At 42.5% G+C, this 24,722-nt stretch overlaps 1 long non-coding RNA gene across 1 annotated transcript; it reads left to right on the forward strand.

Moving 5' to 3' along the window:
* Positions 1-285: 285 nt before the first annotated feature.
* Positions 286-23,855, forward strand: LOC132884712 (uncharacterized). The gene is made up of 2 exons (XR_009654479.1): positions 286-768; positions 22,176-23,855. It is a non-coding gene; the product is annotated as an uncharacterized LOC132884712 (long non-coding RNA).
* Positions 23,856-24,722: the final 867 nt, after the last annotated feature.

The raw sequence follows: 24,722 nt of genomic DNA on the forward strand, positions 1-24,722 counted from the left end.
AAGCTTTTCCAAGCAAACACTGGAACACATGATGTTTATATACAGCGTGCTGTCTTTGTGCCACCTCTTATCGTCTCCATGCCTCCCTATGAACACTTCTCAAGCCCCGGCCCTGACCTGGCAACCCTCATCAGTTCAGCCATATGAGCTCCAACACCTGATTGGAGGACACGTGATGAGGTGGGTGAATTAACAAACCCCGTCTGACGTCAGACAGCTGACTATCTGGCAACCTGTCTGTCTCACCATATTAAATGAGCTCACCAGGGTGTGTATGGAGGGAGTTTGTTTGCTGTCGATCTGGCAACCAGACCCGTCCAGACACAATTCAAAATCAGTGGGATTTGGTTCGATCTGGTGCCCCTGCATCATCATCATCATCATGATTATTATTCCCGGCGCGCGGGTGAGGTCTCCGTCAGTAGGCGCGCGCTGCTTGTGCACACGCCAAAAAAAAAAAAACCCAGACGCGACAACTGCGCACTGGAGAGTCTGCACATGGACCCTGCTCTTCCTTTCTTTCCTGGATGGATGACAGTGCATGCTCCCTCTCTCTCTCTCTGTGGGAATGTTGCAACCGGTCCCTGTGGATGCTGTTTCTTAATTCTCACTCCAATAAGGATGGAGGAACAGACAGACAGACAGAGGGGCGGATGATCATAAGGAGCTGTAACTTCACACAATTTCTTCACATTTCCGTCTCCACTTCCTTTTGTTTCCGCACCGGAGCGCGCATGACGGAGCGCGCACACGCGGAGAGAGAGACAGGTAATATACACATCATACATCAAAGTCATCTCACTGACTGTGGGTTGTTTTTGGAATGACGTTTGCTTGCTTGTGTGTGTGTGAGAGAGAGAATATGAATGTGTGTGTGTCTGAGGTTGGGGCTTTGCGGGCAAGCTGAGTGAAATGTGTTTCTCCATCAACTGGCCTACAAAGTCCCAGTTTCCGGCGCATTGTTGACCTGCGGCACTTCAGCAGCGCTCTGACCTTCACCTGGACCAGAACAGGAGTCTCTCACACACACACACACACACACACACACTTCTGTTTCTAACCTGCGACTTTCACCGAGTGCACTTTCACACTCAGGGCACGAGCTCTCACATCACATCACATCACATCTGCACAGTCACGTGACCCACTCCGCTTTATTATTACTACTACCAATTTATTTTATTTTTAAAACCATATATATTCCGTTCCACCCTCCAGCTTTGTGTCTCTCCCCGGGTTCCTGAGCGCGTTTCTCTCGGATTGCATCAGCAGCTCAGAGCTGGAGGAGAGAGAGAGAGAGAGAGAGAAGCTCGGACACGTTCTTATTTTACAGCAGCAGGAAAAACTTCCACAAATCAACATCAGATCAGATCAGATGGAGCAGGTCCGACTCCATTCAAGTCTCTGCAGTTTTGTTTATCTGTTTATCTCAAAGCAGGAGGTTATTATTACCTGTATTATTTATTATAAACTCAGACCGCAGTGTGTGTGTGTGTGTGTGTGTGTTCCTGCATCACTTCTACTCCATCAGCTCAGAGTAAAGCTTTACTGGGGCCTTACTGATAAAGAGCAGGCTGAGATGGTTAGTGGCACAAAATTCTGCACCTTCAGCTTCAATGAGTTTTGATTAATAACCAAACCGGACTCTCTCTCTCTCTCTCTCTCAGCTCAGAGCTGCTCACTGAAATCACACACTTATTTCAAATAGATTTATATTAAATATTACAGTTAATGAGACAATAGTCTGTATTTAAAATGGTCTATAAAAATACATGACCTAATCATGTGACTTCATAATCATTTCACAAAGCTGTTTATTTATAAAGTGTGTAAATAAAATTAAAAGTGCAAGCTCAAGAAAAAAAGTATATTAAAATTAATTAAATATTCAGTAGACGGCAGTGCATCAGCATCTTTCTATATTTATAATGATATCATCCTGTCATTAAAGACATGAAGTTATGGATATAATCATTTTAACAAAAAATTAATTTGATTGGTAACTTTAATTGTTTTGTAAAGCTTTAATATCAATGATGCCACGAAATCAATAAATCAAAAGGGTTAAAAGTTGAACAAGTTTTAGATCTCAAAGTTAAATAAGTGGGTGGGGTTTTTTTGAAAATAATTTTGATGATCAGGAAATAAATGAGTGAACTGAACTTCAGGAATAAACATTGTGAAAATTTTGGAAAAGTTTCCAGAAATAATGGGGGGGATACTTCATTCACTGGCAAGAAGGTGAAACAAGTTTATTTTCAAAATCTTAAAAAAAAAAAAAAAAAAAACCCAGAAACTAAAATTAAATAAAAATGTTTAAATGCAGTCAGCTCATTAAAGACAGAGGACACTTATCTTTAAAAGTGAATAACCTGAAGATTTAATGCTACATTCTACATATTAATACCTTTAGAATTTTATTGAACAGCTAGTAATATTTTAACATTTTAATTAGAGCTAATTAAAGCAAAGTTTTATTTTTAAATTAAGACTTTTTTTTAAACAAATGAAACTCCGAGTGAAGATCTAAAGTTCAGTGAGATGTGAAGAAAATGCTGTCAGTTCGTTTAATTTCATTCTGAATTGAGGAGAGTTTCAGACGTCCTTCAGTTACCCAGTACGAATGAGGGTTTGGGCGTGGCAGTGTGGAGCAGAGCATTGTGGGAAGTATGCTGAAGACGTTTTGATATTTATCAGATCAGACAAGGACGATGAGAAACGTGCTGAAACGCACTCAGTCCTGTTCATACGTTTTTATTACACACATCTGTATTTCCATTGCATGTTTGTGTGTGTGTATACATAAAAATAAATATCGCATAAATCTCTTCCTGCTGAGGAATAACTGTAGAGATTAAAAACAAATACATGACAGTGATGATATTGTAAACACTGTCGTGCTCTTACAGGAAAATAATCAACAGCACCATGATGTGATGAAGCGGTGTTACTGTAACCACATTCCTGTTCCAGCACATCCTGGAGTGTTTTATTCCGCTTCTACTACAGGAACATTAAAAAAAAAAAAGTATAAAGGAAAATGTGTGAAATCGCTGAAGGTGTGTTTACGGAGCATTTATGGAAGGAAGGAGTCTCCAGTGTTAGAGGTTATGCTGTAACTGCATTTTCACATCTTCAGGACCAACGAGTTCAATCTCACTGTTACACAACCTGCTCAGAGAGAGAAACTTGAACAACTCCAGCAACGGAACTATAACCATGTCTGAGCAAAAGTTTCATCTTTTATCTAAAAGATATTTATCTTTAATCCAACAGCATGGTATGAGATACTGAGCCGTTAGCGAGTGTCCAGACCAAACCGTCACCTCAGCTGCTCGTGGGTTACACACAGCTCACGTGTAGAAGCTCAGGATGATTCAGGTGTTATGGGACACTTTGAGAAACTTGTATTTAGTGTAAAAAAATTTTTTAAATGAATAATTCTCTACAGAGGATCGTTATAGATGCAAATTTTGATCGTTTTCCATCTAAAGACAAACATCACACTACAGCCAGCATGTTAACTTTAACACTTATTAGCATTTCCTTTCTATTGCACTGAAATATATCACTTACACACACACACACACACACACACACACACCTCTATAAATCTGCTGATTTTACACCGTGTTTGTCACTGCCTGTTAATTCAGTTTAAGTTTATTAGATAGTTTACGGTTTTCAGTTTAATGACTCTTGGCTTCTTGACCTGAGGAGTAACTCACGAGAGTCAGGAATAAACACTATAAATAAACTGTGTGTGTTTTTACTGTCCTAGTAAAATAATCAGCAGTGAAGTGGTGTGATTGAGCAGACTCTCTGTTACCACCCTGAAGTGGATTATTTTCCTCTAAGTGCACAACACCGGGTGTTTTATTCCTTTTATACAAACAGCTATTAAACATCGATTACAGTTTATTTATCAAAAGAGCGACATGTCATACTTAAAAAAAAAAAAACTGTTATGGAACGTATATGAGATGGGTTCTCATTTCCATTATAAGCAGTTGCTTCCTCACCAGCGTCTCTTTTTTTTTTTATTTCTCCAAGATAAAAAGCTCATCATGTGATGAAACTAAAGCGTAAACTCCTCTGTCCTGAAGATGAACAAAACGTAAAGTTACACTCCGTGGCACTGGAGACTCCTTCCTGATGTTAGCGGAGCGTTTTCTGTACATGTCCTTGTGAGTGAGCTGTTACTATAGAAACGAGCATGTTAATATTAATATAAACCTGCGCTGCTGTCAGAGCTGCTGTTCAAGAAAATTAATCAATCAACACCTTCTGACCAATCGGAGTCCAGAATCCGGTAGTGCTGAGGCATGGCGTGGCGCCTCCTTGTTTAATTTTAACTTCAGATAAGGGTGTGTATCATAGTGTTGAATAAAAACCCTGATAAACCCTGATAAAAACCCTCATTTCACCACGATAAACTCACCATGCCGGAAATGACCACATTCACGCCACTCGACCTGTTCACCTTCATAAAAAAAAATAAAATAAAATAAAAAAATCTTATACCCTAACAGGGTTTTGATCTGAATCTGGGTTTGTCTGATGAGACAGGACAGAATTATGGGAGAAGGTTTACACGAGTCCAAAACGAGGGATGTTTGAGGACTGTGAGATTTGGGACGATGGAACAAATCCGTTATTGTTACCCGATTATCAGCACATGATTATTATGATGAATTTGCATGGAGGTTTTCTTCTAGTGATGCTAAGAGCTAGATCTCTCTCTCACTCACACACACACACACACACACACACACACACACACACACACACACACAATGAATATGTATGCCAATGTTCCTAAACTGCAGCTCTGTACTTTATATTTTGTTGGCCCATGTGGTGAGAATACAGTGTTATTATCTGCCTCATAAACATTCAAACTGTGACATGGAAATTTATAGAAAGGTGAATTGGGAGGGGTGTGTGTGTGTGTGTGTGTGAGAGAGAGTGTGAGACAACATTGTGAATGAGGCAGCAAGAAAAGTGAGGGACTTTTAGGGGCAGCTGTGTTCTGCTAACTCAGTCATAATGCCCCTGAAAATCCTTATTGCTCTTGCAATGCTCAGCGATGATCCCGACAGGAAAAGCGGTGCTCCGGAATCTCACAGCAGGATTTCAGGATTGTGGGATTCCGGATTCAGTGTGTGACTGTAATAGATGTTTGAGGCAGTTAAATGTTTCCCGTGTGTGTGTTGTCCTGATTCAGGCCCATGATTCATCTCCTCATGTTTGTCATCTCATTTTCTTACTCATTTCTCTCTCCCTGTCTGTCTCCGTACCTCTTTCCATCTCTGTCTGTCTCCCCTTGTCCCTTCATCTGTGTGTGAGAGAGCATTTTGGGAATGTGAATGGGGGAATACCAGACTGATCTCCAGCTTTGTCTCTCCAACGCATGTAAAGCTGTTCAGAGAGAGGCGCTGATCTAGTGGTGTGTGTGTGTGAGATGATGACTCAGGCTCATGCTCTTCTCTGTACAGAGAGAGAAAGGGGGAAGACTGACTCATCCAAACATGTGGAATCTCATACGCCAATCACATGACCAAACCTACTCTGCTTCTGATTGGTCCTGGCTCGAGAGCAAGCAGACCCTCGTTGTTAGGTCCCCCCCTTTTTCTTTTTTCCTCCCCACATTCTTCATTAACAGTAATTCAGCACGAACAGGAGCGAAACGATTGAGACAAGCTGCAGGAACACATGCTCTACAAGCTTGTTTGCAGCTTGTTCACAGATCTCTTAAGAGTTCAGGTTCACTCCAGAATTGTACAAGTGAGACATTTGGCCTGCGTCTTACCTCAATCACGCCCCAGTGAAAGAGTTAAAACACTCTCTGGATGGAAAGCCAAATACAAAGGTGTTTTGTTCTTAATAGGTTCTATGGATGCCAATAATTATAATGAAGATGGATGCTTTTGTGAGGAAAAAGTAGTACAACTTTTTCTTTGGAATAAGCTTACTATAATTAAAGAGAAATTAGATGATCATAAACTTCACGAAGCAAATTTTTTTATTTATGTGTTTTGAATCCATCTTTAGTGAGGGTGCCAATAATTCTGGAGCTGACTCTATAAGGAGACTATAAAGGAATGCATGAAGTAAACTGATCAAGTGCTTATACAGTGTCGATGGGATTAAATCTATGGGATTAGCGACGTTGCAGACGGACAGAGAATAAGATACAGACCTCAAACCAACTAGAGGCTGGTGGTGGGTTTTTTTATTTTATTTTTAAGACGTTTTCACAATAAAGATGTTTCTGAGTAATTTACCCAAGTGTTCCGTTGGGAACTGCAGTTCTTCTCAGCTTTAATGATTCAGATAATCAAGTTACAACTTAAAAGTTTAGCTGAAAGCGTAATGCGAGTGATTGTTTCTGGAACTGTTCCTTGTTCTGTTTGTGAAATTTCATGCACTTTAGGGAGTTTTGCACAGTTTCTGGGCTTCATTACATCAAAACGTTGCCGCGTTTATGGGTGATTTATGATTCTTCCTGAGCTTTAAAAACACCCCAGGGCACGGCGGAAACATGGAGGGAAACGATTTTTTTTTTTCTTTACAGAATGACAGCGTGGATAAATAAAAAAAAAACGAACAAGCCCAGGTTTTGTCCCGCGCTCGAGTTCGGTTAACACACCCAGAACTAACCGGTGCAGGTTCCACCCAGCGGAGCGACAGGGGTTCACTGATGAGTCACCGCTGGATTGGGACACGCCCTGCAAACGCACGGCAGGTACGAGCTCTGAGGAGGGAGGAACAAAAAACAGAGGAGTAAACATAACTGACAAAAGCGGGGTGAACGAGTACAGCTCCCTCCCTCCCTCTTCCACTCCTCCAGTCCTTCTGGAGCCCCTTGAGTGAAAAACCGACCCAACCTGCTCCATGCACAGGCTTGTTCCTCATCCGACGACCTCCTGTGTAAATACGAGAGGCTACAGTGTGTTTGTTGTGGTCGTTTTTTTCCTCTCGAGCGTCGTCCTGCTGTAACACTCTCAACCTTCAACACCGATTTATTTTACATTCCCCAGCGATGGTTTCTACTCCCACTTCCAAAGGTGACCTCGTTTTGTTTCGGGAGCCGTCGCTGAGGCCTGTGGCGTCCCCTCACACTGACACTGGAGCCGTGTGTCACAGCGTGGAGTGATCTGGAGCTCAGGGTCCAACAGGGACTGCAGCAAACTCTGTGTGTGTATTAGTGCTGTACAACATGCCTGAATATGGGAGTGCAGGCTGCGTGAACAGTGCACACTTGGCTCTGAGGAGTGTGTGCTTTCACCAGCCTCACACTCCACTTCACTCAGACCATCATACACACGCTAACTACACCAACAGTGTGGAAAACATACCGCTGCTTTAACATGGCCGAGTTCGAGTATGAATAAGTTACTCATCATGAACGAATCACAGAAGTCGTAGTTTTTATCCGGCTCCGTTTACGTTCCTCGTCGTCGTGTGCTGGCAGTGAACTCGTCCTGCGGAGATTTACATTTAAGGTGTTTAATGCACAGCGTGTGAAACATGAACCAACCCAGAGTGTGATGCTGGAAAGAAGTGGGCGTGTCATCTCCGTGCTCGCAGAAGTGAAACGATCTTCGTCACATCACCGTTCTCGGTCACTTTTTCATGCTCGTGTTCGAGCAATATGTATGAAATCTGAGCCAACCTTAAAACGCTCGCGTACGTCATCAGATGCTGCGCAATTCACCTGTACTGATCACTTAAAGGTTAAATTCTGTAATCTTTCTCTGATGTGCAGCAACGTTTCATACGGACACTCATTAGTGGACTTTGTACTGAATAGTGGTTAAAGCCGTGTACACACTGTTGCTAGGCGACTGGAAATAGTAGCTTGCGAATGATTCATGACTTGGCTCACTAGTTTAGGGACATTAAGGCATCTTTATATGCAGTGATGACAAACAGGAGCCTAAAATATCAACATTTGGATCAAAATTACTCTGTCTGGGTAAAACGACACTGCTTGAACTGAGCCTCGACCGCTAACAAACCGACAGTCGTATAATCAACATATTCCTTTTGGATATTCCGAATTTGGGCTTATTCTGGATTTACGTTTCCCGATGAAGGCGTGGGATACGTGGATATTATTTGGGTTTTTGGAGTGTTCTTTGGACGAGGGGCATACAGCACCTCGATTTTAGTTTTTTACAGCCGTTTGTGACGCGCGTCCTCGTGCCTGTTTACGCTCTGCTCTGTGCGCTGGACACAAACCAACTAAACAAATCGGATTTCACACGGCTGCACGTGAACAGGAACATTAGGTGAAGATTAGCTGCGTAATCAGATTAGTAGGAATTTTATTTTTCGTTTTTCCACAAATCCTGGAATATTTTGTGCTTGTAAAGGTAGCATGAAACGCAAACCTTTATGATGTAAAACACAAACGAAACAAGTGGCCATTTACGTGGAATCTTCTGACACACGACTGCATTCAAAGCCTTCAAATTATTATTTTTTTAACCTCTTGCTGCCCTGAATGGTCACATGACCCTCCTGTGTGTCTAAACGGCACCGTCCCATATTCAAAGTAACTTCTCGTCACCTCAGTGCAGGATATTTTAAGGATGTTCTGGTGGAACTTCCCTTCAGGCGATAATGATGATGATGATCGAGATGGTCTTTAGGAAAACGGCGTGTTCCTGCAATGCATCCATTAAATGGCTCTTTAAAGCGAAGAAGGATTTGAGCTTTGGGGATTTTACATCACAGGACCCTGCTCCAGAACCGTGAGATTTTTGTGCTGTAGAAAAGCTCAAACTTGGAGCTGCTTCCACTTTTTTCTTTTAAGATATGAAAACAAAAGCCCACGTGCTCACAATTGACCTGCATGCCGTAACCATGACAACACACTTTCCAGTCCGAGTGAAGTTAAAAATTTAAAGCAAGATCCCCAAAATACACACGTTCTCATTTTTAACATTGGAATATTGCTAATTATCCAACATGAGCTGCACAATTAATGTTCACTCGTTAATTAACAGAAGACTCATTTTTAAATCATAACTCATAAAGAAACTGGAACACGTAAACTCCTCCCACTGAAAAAAGTTAAAAGTACTGACACTGGAGACTCCTTCCACAAGCACATTTCTCCAAATGACTAGATGGACTGCTGATGTAGAAAATTAATCAACACTTTTTGACCAATCACAGTCCAGAATCTGACATCAGATCAGGAGTCCCTCACGCCCTGAATGCTCAGGATTAAACCGCTGGCAGTATTAGGGAGCTGAAATTTCAGCGTGAGGACGTTCTGTTCCACGTTCAGCTCTGTTTAAACTGAACGTAAACATGACACTAGCAATCGGACTGCAGCGTCCAGCACGTGGATGGATGAGTGAGATCACGGACATCTCATCTCATTATCTCTAGCCGCTTTATCCTTCTACAGGGTTGCAGGCGAGCTGGAGCCTATCCCAGCTGACTACGGGCGAAAGGCGGGGTTCACCCTGGACAAGTCGCCAGGTCATCACAGGGCTGACACATAGACACAGACAACCATTCACACTCACATTCACACCTACGCTCAATTTAGAGTCACCAGTTAACCTAACCTGCATGTCTTTGGACTGTGGGGGAAACCGGAGCACCCGGAGGAAACCCACGCGGACACGGGGAGAACATGCAAACTCCACACAGAAAGGCCCTCGCCGGCCACGGGGCTCGAACCCAGACCTTCTTGCTGTGAGGCGACAGCACTAACCACTACACCACCGTGCCGCCCTAGATCACAGACATGTGAATATTATTTAGAATACTATTCTAAATAATGGGGAATAATAATGGGGGGGAAAAAACAAACAAAAAACCCAGAACCCTGACTTCCTGGTTTTAGGGATGAACTAAACACTGATCATCAGTTCAGGATCATTAACGTCATTGTGCAGGAACTAGGGATGGCGAAAACTAAAAAAAATCTTGACCGACCACCGAGCCTCATTAGCTGGTTAAAGTCGGTTAACCTACGAGTTTAAAATTCTAGAACTGGAATTATTAGAATCTATTCTAAACCTAACCGCGAGCAGCCGCACATTCAGTCCCAGTCGCTGCCTTCCACTCACATTACCTTTTCTACAGCGCGAAACATTTAGTGAAACGCAGCACTGATGTCGAGGGGTTTGTATTGGAGCGGAGGACAAATGGCTCCAGCTTAGAGACAGTTTCAGTTGGCCATGATGGCGTTGAAAATAAAGTCAAGTGCTAGAAGAAGTACATAACATTCAGTGATGGGAATAACGGCGTTAAAATAAAGGCTGTTATAACGCCGGGTAATCTAATTAATTAGCTACAATCGTTATAATGCCGTTACCAATATCAACACGCCATTACTGCATGGTATTGAAGTTGCTTTGAAGCCGTCACCGACTTGGCTCACAGACATAAAAGCTGCGTTTGTCACTCCCCCTCCACACACCGCTGTCATTTCATTCTCTCCCTTCCCTCCAAAAGTCGGCATCTGCGCCTTTAGTCTGTGTGGAGAGATGTGATCTGCAATAACATGCATTGTTGGCTACAGAGCGAAACATACTTTCAGAATGCACTGGCCAAGGCAGGACTAAACTCCATGTGCCTTCTAACAATAATTAAAAAAAAAATAGTAATTTGTAAGCTAAAAATTCTAGCCTGATACTTTATTTTTCACAAATACAGTCAGTGTTAATAACTGCAGTAGTGCGTGTTGATATTGCATACTGCTACGGACTAGGCACTTTTCTTCGGAGTGAGACCCAGAGACCTCATACTGCAGTTGTTTTCCAGCTACTGATATTACGGTTACACAGCCATTGGGAATGGGATAGCTGGAGCTCAGCTGATTAGCTGCTAAGCTAATATAGCAACTGTCTGATGCTAAGTAAAATCAGTGTGTAACCAGGTTTTAGTTCAGATCTTGTGTATTATTATTACGTCGACATTAATATTCACCAGACTAATCAACCATCGACTTCATTCATGCGCCGTGTTCTTGTTTCTTTGATAGTCAAGAATTTCCTTGATGTTACATACCTGGTTAACATCGTAGTAAAATGTAATGCAGCACTGAGACTTTTCTTTCGCCGAGTGGGAGCTGTCTTCAACTGGGGCGGGAGGGCGGGACATGACTGAATGGGTGTTTCTGATTTGTCAGCTGCCGTCCTTACACCGCATGGCATGCCCCAAGCGTTTACAACACAGAACTCCAGGTTCTCCGCTCCAAAATCGGCAGCTTCAAAACGACTTTTTTTTTTTTAACCGACAACCAAAAAAAAAAAATTAACCGGTTGACGTTGATTCGGTCAACCGGTCATTGGTTAACATCCCTAGCAGGAACGTCTGTAGGAACGAGGCGTGAACTCTGAACTCTGTGCAGAACCTCGTTCAGTTTGTTGCTTTGCTGTATTAATAAACCCAAACAGATTCAGACACATTTTTGTTCCACATCCATCTGGAGAGACTTTATCAGAACTTTGATTATCTCTCTCTGGTCTGTGGTATGCTGATCTCTGTGCTGGAATACACACGGTTTTCCCAAGGATCTGATTCGCAATGTGAACCTGCTGAGATGGTGTTTTATCACTGTTAGACCTTCAGTTCTACACTTGCCAGTCATGGATGCGTTCGTGTAGAAAGAACTGAAGTTTGAAGAGATGTAGTGGCTTCACGTGTCAAAGGAAACGACATTCAAATGCAAAGGAGTCGGCTCTTTAAATTTATTAAAGTAGCAGCGCAAAAGAAACAACGCCACAGGATGGCGATGCTCTCTGGATGGGAGGGGCCTACTGTCTCTTCCCTGTCAATCACAGCAACACTAGCCAATCATGGGCAGCTGTGAGCTTGCGTATGCAGAAGAGGGCAGATAGCAGTTCCTCTGAACGTGTTATGCTGGGAATCGGGAATTGACAGATGAACAAATTGGGAGAGAAACGAATAATTTCAGCTGTCGTTGGACAAAGGCAAGATAAGTTTAATGAAAAGATGTAAATTAGATTAAAAAAAATAATTAAAAAAAGCTACAAAGTGAAGGTAGAAAGAGCTTCAGTCTCCAAAGCCAAGTGTTCTGGAGCCAAGCGACTCGAGTGTTATCAGTAAACAAAGCCAAATGATCTGAGTCACTGAAGAGAGCCGGAATTCCCATCACCCATCTACAATATCTGCACTTATAGTCGTCTGGTAAAGAGAGAAAAATAAAACATTATAAACTCAAGTTTGTTTTGCATTCCTCTTCACCATTGTGGCGGGGCAGCGCTGTGATTGGCTGCCTTCCAGCTACACCTACTTCCTTAGGTAGCGTGTGTATGCGGATACACCTGTGTGTGTGGGTGTGGCAGATGAGTCCAGGGTTACTCGTCTTCTCAGTTAACAATTTACAATTTATTATGCACTTTAGTATTATTTTTAACTAAAGGTGCCATTATAGTATTATAATAAACTGTGAAACATTGTGTCTGTTAGTGAACCGTAGTCCCTCAAGGTTCACTTCTCGGTCCCGTTTCCTTCCTTACACACAAGTTACTCACTCAGTGTTCACATTCTTCCCCATTATGTACACGAGACTGCTAACAGTTCTGCTTCTTACATCAGTGACATCATAAAACATGGATAATTTATTTATGCTAACTGAAAACTCGTACGATATCCTGCATCGCAAAGGAGGAGGAGTTTATTGGCCTGGCGATTACACTGATATTGCAATAAACTGACATGATGCGTGACACTTTCCAGCGAGCATCATGATCAATCTCTTTTTTTATAATTGGGTGTGGTTTTCTTTTTTTTAACAATTATAATCTCTGTAAGAAACGGATTTCACGTCAACTGTTAAATTCTTAGGATTAAAATTTATTTTTTTTAAATTGCCTCATCTTTTTCAGTGTTAATTTCTTAATTCCTTATTTACTGTCTATAAAAGTTTTGTCGCACAAACAGGTAACACCGCAACAGCCAAGTATCCTATTCATGATCAGTCTATTAGCGAGTCAATAAGCTTCGTTCTGCTTTGTAGTGAGAAAAACAAACACGGAAAAAAAAATTGTAATTGTAACTTGAGACTGCGGATACAGCGAACACATTAAAAGATGTACGACATCCATGACCATCTGTGTGGTACAGATAGCATAGCTAAGTTTACGCCAACGATCGGCACAATACATCTCATCACTTCCTGTCACTTCTGAGTGTTCACAGTGCAGTGCATTATGGGTAATACGCACAGATCCTAAGCCACACGCAAGAACGTCGTATAAACACTGAAATGATTTCTTGCATTTTTATGAAAATAACAGCAAAAACAGGAGATATTGTTGAGCATTTGGGAGGAACCCTCACACACACACACTTCCGATAAGGGTGGTGGTGTGCTGGAGTCCTCAGAGATATGGTGTGGGCGATAACAGATTACTCCTGTGAGTCAGGGAGGAGATTCAGGGGAAGTTACAAACACATGACCCTTAATTTCTTCTCCCACGGAAAGAATGTAAAGCAAAAGCTCGAGATATTACTTCCAGATACTTAAAAGGAAAAAAAAAGCGCCTTTACAAGACAAACACATCAGAGCATGAAGCAACAGAACGCAGAGCCTGAAGGAAATCCAATGCATGTTTAGCGCTAATGAGCACGCGCTCGCTCTGGAAGGGCTCCGTTTTTGGCGTCAGATGCGTCACATGACTACACTTAATTCCCGACATACAGGATTGCAAATTAATTTAGGGGAGGAAAAAAAGAAATTTTACATGATGCTCCTGTGTCTTCTACAGATCTAAACCGGTGCTTTATCTCCTCACCAGGAACCAGGATGGATTACGTCGAGGTTTTTCTGTTAATCCTGCTGCTTTCAACTTTGGGTATCATTTAGAAAACAAACGCTGCGTTTAGAGCGCTGTATTAATAATCCTGATTTCAGTTTCGCTTTAAATTAGAGCTGGAGATTCATTTTAAACCTGCAGCTAACTCTCAACACTTTCCTCAAAAGCTCATATCATCTGTAGCCGCTTTATCCTGTTCTACAGGGTCGCAGGCGAGCTGGATCCTATCCCAGCTGACTACGGGCGAAAGGCGGGGTTCACCCTGGACAAGTCGCCAGGTCATCACAGGGCTGACACATAGACACAGACAATCATTCACACTCACATTCACACCTACGCTCAATTTAGAGTCACCAGTTAACCTAACCTGCATGTCTTTGGACTGTGGGGGAAACCGGAGCACCCGGAGGAAACCCACGCGGACACGGGGAGAACATGCAAACTCCACACAGAAAGGCCCTCGCCGGCCACGGGGCTCGAACCCGGACCTTCTTGCTGTGAGGCGACGACGCTAACCACTACACCACCGTGCCGCCCTTCCTCAAAAGCTCCAAAATGAAAACAAAGAAAACTTCAGGACACATTTACAATATTTACACGGACCTGTAACGGAACACCGCGGTTGATCATCAACGCCACGCCTCCAGAAAACTCATCACCAGTTAAAACTAAACATCCATAAGACACTAAACACCAGCACTGCTGGCGCGATGAGTGAATTAGCAGCCATTAGCAGTGCAGCTCATATTCTGGTCCATCTCTAATCTGGACACTTCTGAATAATTAGCAGTTTGTCCTTTAGTGTTTGCTGTCAGCTCACAAAACTGATTCCTGTCAATTCACAGACTAAAGATCACCAATTTAACTAAAACCCTGTTCTCGTGACATAAACGTGCCTAGTCCTTCTTTTCCATCAACAGCAAACAGATTCCGTTCTGGTTCCTGCACCAATTTCTGAACTGTTCGGAGAATTTCAACAACCAAAAATAAATTCGTTTAGAATCTGCAAAAGTTGATTTCCAGTTGAATGGAACTAAAATAAATATTGCAGGAACTGTGACACCATCAGTGGGCGTGTCATTAGTTTGGAGAGGAACTGGAGCACAGCGATGCAAAAGGAAACATCTTCGGAAATAAATATCTGCAAGAACAGGGGGAAAAAAAAAAAAGCAGCTCGCAGGTAATCAAATCAATACACACTGCCATCTTGCTATTACTGTGCACTCCTGTTGTGTATTGTGCCACGCCCTCCATTCATAATGCATCCTTGATTATAAAGGTTCCCGGGCTGGTTCACCATTACCCCTTTTCCACCAAAATCAGTTCCAGGGCTGGTTCAGGGCCAGTGCTGGTGCTGGTTCACAACTCGTGAGCCAGCTGAGAACCAGTTTGCTTTTCCATAGCTCACGGTGCTAAGGGAAGCCACGTCATTACATCGCTGTATACGTCAGTTACCTCGCTGTATACGTCAGTTACGCCGCTACGTTTGCATAAACCTTGGCACGAATATCAAAGCAAAAACACCACGGAAGAAGCAGCAGCAGCAGCAACAACAACAACAACAATAATAATGGCTGACTTCGCGTTTGTACAGCTGCTGCTTCTCGTCGCTTAAAAATGGCGATCTTTCGCGGTCTTATTGTTGTTGGTCTTAACAACTCCGCCCCCCCGCTGACGTAAGCGGTTCTTTCCTCTGGCCCAGCAGAGAGTTGGTGCTAGCCTGGAACCGGTTTTTCTGGCCCCAGAGCCAGTTCTTTGTCAGTGGAAACAGAAAACCCGGTTCCAAACTAAGCACTGGCCCCGAACCAGCCCTGGAACTGCTTTGGTGGAAAAGGGGCATCTCTGGCCCAGATTCCTGAATGGAATCAGTTCAAGAACCAGTTCCCTGTTGGTCGAAAACCGTACCAGTGACTAATATGACCATCGCTAGCGCAGTCACATTGTCATACTTAATGTTTGTAAATAAGACCGTTTGGAGTGGGTGTGGTCATCATTTTGGAAAATGCACACTTTTTACTCGTCCATCCAATCGTGTTTGTCATCGCCGCTTCATCAGAAACGAAATGCGTGCACAAGCCTGAAAAGGCTCCGCTTTCAGAGGTCCGTCTCTCGCCGTGAAGCGACTCTCAGGTCTGACCCATGAGCTGCTTTCAGCCGAATCATTTACATAAATGCACGTGATTGGCTGAAACGGTGGATCGGCTCCAGAAGCCGCAATTATTCATGGTTACAAAACAAGTTGTTGTTTGGCTGCAGGTTGATCAGCCCTGATTCAGTAGTTCGAACAGAAACTAATGCGTCTTTCCCCTTCAGCCAATCACCTTTATGACAGCTGAATTTTACTGGTGTTTGGTCCGATTGCTGTTTTAGACTCAAATTATTAATGTTATAGCTAAACTGTAAATATTGGCACCTGTAAATGATAGCGTTACTGTAGTAACCCATGCAGAACTTTAGTGTGCATCTTAAAACTGGAACAGAGATGAGGTTAACAGTGAAATCACATGAACATCAAACCTGATCTCTCACACACACAGTTCAGCACGAGGCCTGACGCCCAGTTTGAACATCAACTGCTCCAGTCATGAGACAGAGTTTTCCCTAGGCAGTGAGCAGAGATCCAAACACACCACTTTAACACAGTTTAAATTCCTGCACTGTGACTCTTGTAACACACACACACACACACACACACGCATTCTTTTCCTTGGCTGTATTTGTCACAAGTAAATGCTTGTACTTAGGGATCTGAGTGCATGGTGTTTATTTCCTTTGGAGCAACGGAGTAGAAGCCAAAAATCTCAACACACACACAGAGTCCTGGATTAGATTAACCTCTGTAACCGCACGTTTTGCTGTCAAATATCAGAAATATTAACAGCACTTCCAGTTACAATTCCAGCTTCAGACACTGGTAGGCGGGGACTGTGGGTCGGCTGGGCGGAGTCATACTGCACAATGCTGAGGATGGAAGTCATTCACAGAAATGAAATGTTTACAGAAAATAAAACCGAGTCATCAGGCTTGTTTGAGGGAATCTAAAGTCTGGGTGAAACTCCACGGATCACCGACAAGGTCGGCATGAAGGTTGCTGCAGTGAGCCATGACGTGGAAAGTTATTTTACTGTCCAAAGTAAACATATGCAGATTGGACCATTTTATAAATAATGGAGCTGTAATCCTGTAAATAACACAACGATGCACATACGGTGGATGTTATACCAAACCACCAGTGTAAAATTCTGAAGGGCGTGGCCCAGTGCATAGCTCTGGACGGATGAGGGGGCAGGGTTACAAACGAGAGGTCCTACAAATTGGACAATTTATCAAGTTTGAGTCGTCCAGATATGAAAAGGTTTAAAAATTAGCGACACAAATCAAAAGCACTCAACACATGACTAAGAATTTGCTACGTAACTCCGGAGCAAACGGATGTCGGAGGTTTTTGATTTCTTCGTTATGCGCATGAGCCAGACGAACTCCACGCACAAACACGCTACACAACCAATCCTGCGATCGGTCGTTACAAACAAGCTCATTCTGTCATCTTCCTGCAGTTGCTGAAATTATCAGGGAATTTTAAATCGCGTTCTCTCAGCCTGGGAAGATTAATGCAAGCATTGTAAATCAAAACAGATTCCAATTTCTGCCATTTCTATCACTTTAGAGGATTTAGATGATTCCTGAAATTGTTAATGGGGAAACTAAATTTTTTTTTTTTTTAAAAATCCCTTGTGACAAATCGGCTGACGTTTAACCAACATTTGGTGTTTCTTCCACTTTAATGATGTAATACATATATGATGCATGTCACACCTCATGGCCACGCCCCTTCTTTTCTCCCCTTAGCCTAGCAGCTCCAAATTCACACGCAATGCCATCATCAATCGAATGAGACGATATGAGGATGGAATTCTCATACGATCGCCCAAGCCTAGCACCCCCTGCAGGCCTGGAGCTCTTGTACGTGACTCGATACGCGAGTATGCAAGTTTTTAGTGTGGTTTCATCTACGGACACTATCACCCAGCCTTTTACGGAATTTATTATCGACGCAAGATTTGCGTGATGAGTTCTGACCACAAAACTTTTTGGTTCATTGGTCACATGACTCACAGCAGGCCGTATGAAGCGTGAGACAGCGGATGGAACATGAACTCTGACAGGACGTTAAACTGTTCACTGACTCACTTATCCTGGGAAACCGAATCCCACGCCGACAGTGTAAAGCCTCAGTGCTCTGGAGTTTAAAAATATGAATGCGTATTTGTTTGAATTATGAATAACCAAATGTCTACGTAAATGTTTACCCTATGTAACGGCACCTTCTCTCCTTTTTCCCCATTTGTTAAATGGCCTACAGCGCTTCATTATACAAATTACACACTCAAGGCTACAATTCAAACTTGTGAAATTTATGATGCTAATGAAATGTTTTATCCATCTGCCAAAATTGAACAATTAAAAAAAAAAGGGTTTACCCACTGCAGTGTGTGTGAGAGAAAATAAATACCAATAAAAAAAATAAAAACCCCACAACCCATGATGTACAGTAAGGGTGGGCGATAATAATGAAAATATGATCTCTCGATTCTCAACAGCATTTCTGATGTGTGATCTGTACTGTGATGAACACATTTGATCTCAAACTGCCAGCAATACAGTAAAGTTGTAACTTATAAATAATAATACACATGCTTTGTCTTGTGGCAATTCCCAGTAAAGTATTCTTCCTTCCTCCCTCTCTCTCGCTCTCCTCATGTTCTCGTTATGGTCCTTACTAAACCACACTCTGAGCTCCAGTTTCTCCCTCAGTTTTTTTTTTTTAATTTCCTTCAACAACTAGTCCTGAGCTGTGATCTCATTAATATTCATAACATCTCCTGTGCTGTTCATACACACATTTAAAAAATGTCTTTATGATATAAACGCAGCCATGTTTGTTTCACTAATCACCATGTGGAGCTGTAACTCGTTCACACCGACACCAGGGCTGCGGTACCGGAGGTCGGACTCAAGACTCTTTTCGTCTCGGACTCATTGGTTTGTTTCACAACAAAATTGTTGATTAAGCGGGCGTGTTCAGAAGTTCAGGATGCTTTTTTTTTTTTCCCCCCGTCTCGGTTTTGAAACTGTCCATCATTTGGACTTGGACTCGTCTTTGACTCAAAGGTGGTCTTACCACCAGCTCTGCCTGATGCACTGATTATCCCAGGGCGGGGCTAATGGCAGATCATTATTATGTGTATTATCCCAACCTAACGCTGAGACACTGCCACACCATTTGTTTGCTTCATGTTTTCTCCAGCTCCGCCCTGACCACACCCCCAGTGCCCGGATTAGTCTCATTATAACCTGCATATTTGCCCATGATTCCTGTTTCAGGTTCTACTTCCCAGCTCTGGTTCTCCTGGTTCCTCTAGTTTCTTTATTGTAGGCGTGTCTCAGGCAGATATTTCTGGTTTGACCTCGTCCTCTCGGTCGGTCAGCAACATGAAGAGCTGAAAAACAAGCTCCAGACTGAAACAGCCATGAACATCCTACCCTCAGACACGCGGGTGTGCTGTTCTAGTAAAATAATCAACAACGGTGCTGTGTGACGAAGCGCTACTATAATCATCCTGATGTTGATTTATTTTCCTTGAACAGCATGTCCACGAGTGTTTCATTCCTCTTAGACAACAGTAATTTTTCAGGATGTTAACAAAAACAATGACACGGTGTAGTTTTTATCCATTTATAGTTACAGTTACTGCTGTGGAACATCAGTTGTGTGAGAATTAATCAAATCAATCTTTCAGAGTTCTTCAAAACACGAGAACAGCGACGTGTATAAAGCGCGCGTGTGCACACAGTCACCATGGGCTCAGTGTCTTCTTCAACTGGCTCCGTTCCAAACACCTCACACACTTCAGCAGCCATAATTACAGTCACGGAGAGTCAAAGTAATTGTGTGGCGCTGTAAAGCAGTAATTTTGTGGGCTTTACTCCTGCGCCCGAGCGAGAGAGAGAGAGACGCGTCAAACAGCAGCTTCCTGAACATGCCGATGATGGAGACACTTACAGATGAAAGAGTTTAACAAACCATCATCGTCACATCACATCACCACCACCACCACCACGTTCACTTTCCTCTTTTTCTGCGTGCGTTCAAGGCTTCAGATGCAGAGGAGGAATTTCACTGTGTTTGAATGAACATGTGATAAAAACAAAATCCTTCTTCTTCCACCACGTCATAACCTGGAGGAACAGACACCAGCGTTTTACGCCTGCAGCCAACACATGGCTCCAACTAACCGGACTACAGATTCCAACAATCCCATCCTGAACACTTGGGAATTCTGAGTGCGGAGCAGCAGCCGCGCTCACTTCCTCATCCTGCTCTCACAGGCGTTTTCCCATTTCACTGCTGCCATGGCAACAGCGAGTGGTGTGTCGGTGATGTCATTAATGTTGTAGCGCTCTCTGGTGAAGTGTCCTTCAGTCTGATACAAAAATACTTAACAAAACTCACACACGACCATGGGAACACATCACGGTTTAATAAGAGTGTAAAGTCAGAAGTACTTCGGTGACTGCAGACAGAATATTAACACACACACACACACACACACACCACTGCCTTCCTCAGCCTCAATTATCTGACAAGTTCGTGCTCTCACTTAGCGCCCATCCCCACAGGTTGACACACTCTCTCTCTCTCTCTCTCTCACACACACACACACAGTTTTGCAGGTGTTTCTCACATTTCCAAACCACCTGACTGGGAAAACGCTACCTACACTATTATTAGCGATGGCTGCAAACTCCAATCTGGAAAAAGAGGTACACGTGTGTGTGTGTGTGTGTGTGTGTGTGTTGATATTCCATTCTCACATCACAACTGCTGAAATTTTAACACCGTCACAAAAATCACTGAATAAAAACAAACTTTTTCAGATCACACCGGTTGTAAACACACTGAGCAGGCTGCTGGTTATTTAGCGAACGCTACGCTGCAGTCAGCTGGTCATTTTCTTTCTTATTTAAACTCCGTGTGTTACAGTCCCTTTGTTTTTCTTCCTTCTTTGTGTTTGTCATGTGTAAGGGGTATAGTGGTAACTGTTTAGCTAATTTCAGTTCCATGTTAGCAAAGCAGCTAATCACATCACACTTATTTAAAGAAGAACTGAAGTCATTTTTAAACTTGCTTTATTTCTTAATTAACGTTTTTGGTTTTAGTAACCTTATATCGTGACTCATATTGGCAACTAAATATTATACTTATCGGCCTGTTCGGTTTTTAGCCGTGTTGAATTTAGTTCGTTTGGTCCACGGCAGGAGTCACTTATCCGCGCGATCTTCACCAGACTTGTGCGAGACTTCGAAACGTGACGCGTCAGCCAGGTGTCATCTCATCTCATCTCATTATCTGTAGCCGCTTTATCCTGTTCTACAGGGTCGCAGGCGAGCTGGAGCCTATCCCAGCTGACTACGGGCGAAAGGCGGGGTTCACCCTGGACAAGTCGCCAGGTCATCACAGGGCTGCACATAGACACAGACAACCATTCACACTCACATTCACACCTACGCTCAATTTAGAGTCACCAGTTAACCTAACCTGCATGTCTTTGGACTGTGGGGGAAACCGGAGCACCCGGAGGAAACCCACGCGGACACGGGGAGAACATGCAAACTCCACACAGAAAGGCCCTCGCCGACCCCGGGGCTCGAACCCAGGACCTTCTTGCTGTGAGGCGACAGCGCTAACCACTACACCACCGTGCCGCCAGCCAGGTGTCAGTGCCGCCATTTTGAAAACTGTTTTCCAAATGAAATATTGCACAAAAACGAGTTTAAATGACGATTACTGCCGACTTTTTTCAAACTTTCCTGATCGCTATCAAAACAAACAAAACTTCCGGCTTGATTACGTCAGCGTTCGAAAGAGGGCGCGCACGTCTTTTGACAACGTTGGCAGATGTCGGTCACTTTGATTTGCGCTGTACATTTTACTTCCATCCTACGATGTCTCGCACAGGTCTCACCGAATCTCGTTTACGGCCATCGCTTTGACATATGGACTGATATATTACAGAGCATATTTCAAACACTCATAACTTGCTATAGCAGCAACAACATAGCGATCAAACATGCATTCCTATATTTAATGATATAGAATTTATTTTAAAAAATTGCCTTCAGTTCTCCTTTAAAAAAGTTCCTAATATTTCTTAATGTCCAAATCATTGTTAATTAAAAGTTCACCCTGAGAGCTGATTTAGCCTCTCAGTTTAAAAAAAAAAAAGGCACACAGCTCTAGATTTTTCAATCGATGAAATATTACTGGATGTATTTTATATCATAACTTTCTAACTTCAGGAAGCCGAATGTTCAGCGAGCTGTTGAAGAAACCGGATGAACAAAGGTGAACGAAGGTGAACAACTGAAGGAGGAAACCTGAGCCCTTGAGGTTCTCTCTTTTCACAAGATGACAATAAACACTTTGACTTTACAGCCTGTAAAAAACCCTGAACAGTCGCTTCAGACGCAGAAGGAATGAAGAAACATTCCAGGAGGAACATCTACTGCAGCTGTTATTTATTTACTTAATTTTACATATTTAATACAATTTAATGCGGTTTTTTTAAACAAATTCAACTCACTACTAATAAAAATCACCATGAAGGCATTTTAACCCAAGATAATATAAAATTACATATTTTTTGAATTTTTAAAAAATTTGTGAATTAACTCATTAAAGAACACATATCTACACATTTCGTTCTTTAGGATTAGCGGATTCTCTTTTCCCCATTTATAGATTTTACACATTAAAAGTGATTCACTGTTGTATACGGATTATTATAACATTTAATATTAAACAACACAGCGATAAAATCAGGCATTTTATATTAATAATTCAGTTATACATATTGAATTTCTAGCAGATGAACTTATAGATTTTCATTTTTATTTATTTTAGTTAATTCTAATTTTTTTAAAATCACAAATTTTTTTCTTTATTTCACCCTCAGTTTTTTATTTTTCTTTCCCTTTCTTTCCCCCCCCCCTTACTCTTTCTCTCAGCGTGATTTTAGTCATGTTTCCCAACTGGGGTGTGTGTGTGTGGGGGGGGACACCTGAATTTTTGCCCCCAGTTTTAAATATAAATTTTGACTTTAAATTTAAAGACTCCAGTACTGTGTATACACACACACACACACACACTATCTGTATAAAGCTATAAAATTAATTCTCTGAACTAAAACAGTATAAAATCATTTTTCAGAAAATGAACAGAAACTCCACTTTTTTTTACTTATTATCTGTTGTGTCTCAGATCTGACTAAAAAGGATTTAAATACCTTTTAAGTGTAATATTTAATTATGCAGGACGGATAAAACCCTTCCTCACACCCTTATCCCCTACACCTCACACCTGTGTGTGTGGAGACGGGATCTTTTCCCTCCCGGAGGAACGGGATGTTGTATTAAGAGCATTCCCAGCATTTAGGATGTGAGCTCTGAATTCTGTGAGCTGCACAAATATCCAGCAGAATAATATTGAACACACTGTGTGTGTTAGAGATGTACAGCAGCTGATCAGTGTTCTGCCTCTTTACACACCCTGTGTGAAGCGGTACAGCTGCTGTATGAGGAAGAAGGAGAAAAAAAAAAACCCTCAAAAACACAAGTTCTGAAACGTTGTGCATTAAATCAGTTATAAACTCCAGCGTCACTGTAACACACTGTAGATTTTCCCACGGCTCTGAGACGCGACCTCACACGGGAACAGAGCAGAAACTAATCGCGTGCTTAATTAAATACATTTGTAAATTAAATAAATTTGCATATTAAAAACTGGCGGTTGACATTTCCATAAAGAAAGAAGGAAAAAAAAAAGGAAGAAAGGCCTTGAGCCATTTGTTCATTTGGTAACTAAAATTATTAACATTAAAATGATCACCCCATGCTTTCTTATTATTATTATCCTAAGAGTGTGCGTGCACGCATGTTCGTATCCTGTTTCTGTGCTGAATAAAGTGACGCAGAGTGAAACGCAGCTGTTAATGAGATCATTACTGCATTATACTGTTTAATATCCTCAACTCCATCACATTTATTTATCATTAACAAAAAAAAGGCCTCGTTACTCCGTCACATCTGTTCACATGTCAGGAGTGAGGCAGGAAATGGATTAGTGAGCAGTCTTATACACTTCTCTCACACACACACACCCCTTTTCAAGAGATGAGTCATCTACATAATGAAAAGACTTTCAAAGAGCAAGTGATCTCTGAACACACACACACACACACACACAGGCCTTTGCCGGTTCTGAACCAGAGCCGGATATTTCTGCCATGAAAACGCCCAGCAAACCGACGAGACGTTACGCTGAGTCAGCAAACACCACAACTCCACCACATCCTAAACCCTGAGAGAGAGGAACATACTCGAAGCATCACGCATCACCCCTTCTCCTCCTGTGGGTCCAATCTCCGTGTATGCCTTGACCTCCTCACACAGAGTGGAAACACAGTAGGAGTTTAGCCTTAACATCCGAACATGAAGAGTCATCCTGAGATCTGGGGGTTTATTCAGAACACAGTCACACTAGGGGTGTTCACACGGCAACTTTTACTCCGGTGTAGCACCGGGGCCGCCCCAGTAGAGCGTTCACACGGTACAAAGTTATACCGGTGTAGCCCCTGAAAGCTGCTTAAACTGGTGCAAATCTAACCCTGCTCGGGAGGTGGTTTAAGAAATTTACTCCGGAGTAAATGCTAGTTTGCAGGGCAGCACCGTTTTAAAATGGGACGTCTGAACGCTACAGGGGTAGACTCGCTACGCGTCAGGAGAGTTGATTACATACGGGCATTGCATAATTTGCATCCTGGTATTTTGCGCTTCCAAAATGGCGAA

The sequence above is a fragment of the Neoarius graeffei genome, chromosome 4 (assembly GCF_027579695.1).
Source record: "Neoarius graeffei isolate fNeoGra1 chromosome 4, fNeoGra1.pri, whole genome shotgun sequence".
Classification (NCBI taxonomy): domain Eukaryota; kingdom Metazoa; phylum Chordata; class Actinopteri; order Siluriformes; family Ariidae; genus Neoarius; species Neoarius graeffei.